Below are 1522 nucleotides of genomic sequence, written 5' to 3'. Positions count from 1 at the left end.
AAGGTGGTATTATGGAACCCCAATTACATTTTAGTGAATTGTAAACAAGGTATCATAACTACACTCACATTTTTTATGCAAAAAGTACTTGTAACTATTAAACTAAATGTTCCTAATTGGATTTTTCGTTAGTGTAACTATAAGTATGGTTTTTGAAGGCTTTTGTACAAAAAGTCCGAAAGTAGGCTTAGAGAAAATCGGGTGGTAATATGGAACCTTACTGTATATTTTCAAAAAATGCTTTAATGTAGCCAAAAACAAATAGGAAAGTACAAAGAATGTTAAGTAATTACAAAATCATTTATTCCAATGTATTTTAACGCAAAAATGATTTAATATTTTAAATTTAGTTTATATGTGAATGCGCCATCTTACCCCACCTATCAGGTTTATTTGTATAGACTACAAGAAGGACAAATTAAAATGGTTATCTTCAATATTGGCACAAGAACAGTGTGCCAATTTATTACAACTGCTACATTTATTGTTATTTTTCAAATAAATAAACATAAAAGTTTCAACTTACTTGTAGACTATTCACTTTACCAGACGATACTCTCACTTCGCGCATGCTCAGTTTCGCTATTTTGTGAGCAGACGATATTTTTTTTTCATGAAAAAAAAAAATGTTTATTTCGGTTGTTATCTTACATTTTATTTCTTGTTAAGATAGTATTTATATTAAAAAAACGTTTTCATAAATAAAATAAAACGTAAAAACATTATTTTATGGTTTGAATTTGTTGGTAATACCGAACACCGGGGGAGTTGGGTTTCATATTAAAAGCGCCAATGGGGTCCATATTTCACGCATCTCCATCTTGGATTAACTTAATTCCTGTCGGCACCAAACTTTAAAAACGTGAAGATCACTCAGATTAATATGTACCCCTAAGTCTCTGGAACGGAATATGTGCACCGGTGAACCTACAACTACACGATTTATATTTTAAAAATAATTAAATTCACTTAGCATTCAAAACTTGCGAATTTTGAAAAAAAAAACAAATTTGCTGATTAAATGCGGACAACTGTTTAACTGAAGTAAAACGGGTTTTCCCCTTGCTATGGATGTCTGTCTATATTCCGCTACAGTTCGTTTTTTATTATCAGTTCGAAATGGGGTGGTTCCATAATACCACCTTCTCCTCTAATGTTTTGTTTTATTCCTATTCCCATTTTTCGTAGGCCTATCTCTCCCATACAGCATGATCCAAGTAATCCATACTCCCATAGTGATATGGGATAGATGGACCATTTGTAAATTGTTTTGTTAATTAATAACAAATTTGTTTATGTGTTTTTCATATTTACACTATTACTTATGTTACCATACGTCAACAGCATACGATAGTACAATTTTTTCATCAAGTATTATTATAAATAAGAAAAATATAGCAATTTTTAGAAAGGGGCCATCTCTCTTAAATATACTATATAATTATACGTTTCCATGTCTTCTTAACGATATAAACTATTAGAGAAATATATATATATACACATTATACTTGTTATTACGTAA

At 30.1% G+C, this 1522-nt stretch overlaps 1 long non-coding RNA gene across 1 annotated transcript in view; it reads right to left on the bottom strand.

Annotated features, from left to right (window-relative positions):
• LOC111631358 overlaps positions 1 to 568 on the bottom strand; it is an 18405-nt gene extending 17837 nt beyond the window's left edge. Inside the window, exon 1 of the long non-coding RNA XR_002757687.1 lies at positions 527 to 568. This is a non-coding gene — a long non-coding RNA (uncharacterized LOC111631358). The remainder of the gene's footprint in view (positions 1 to 526) is intronic.
• Between the last annotated feature and the right edge of the window lie 954 nt (positions 569 to 1522).

The sequence above is a fragment of the Centruroides sculpturatus genome, unplaced genomic scaffold (genome assembly GCF_000671375.1).
Source record: "Centruroides sculpturatus isolate CEXI.00-Female unplaced genomic scaffold, Cexi_2.0 scaffold392, whole genome shotgun sequence".
NCBI lineage: Eukaryota > Metazoa > Arthropoda > Arachnida > Scorpiones > Buthidae > Centruroides > Centruroides sculpturatus.
This window is presented reverse-complemented; position numbering and strand designations above follow the sequence as displayed.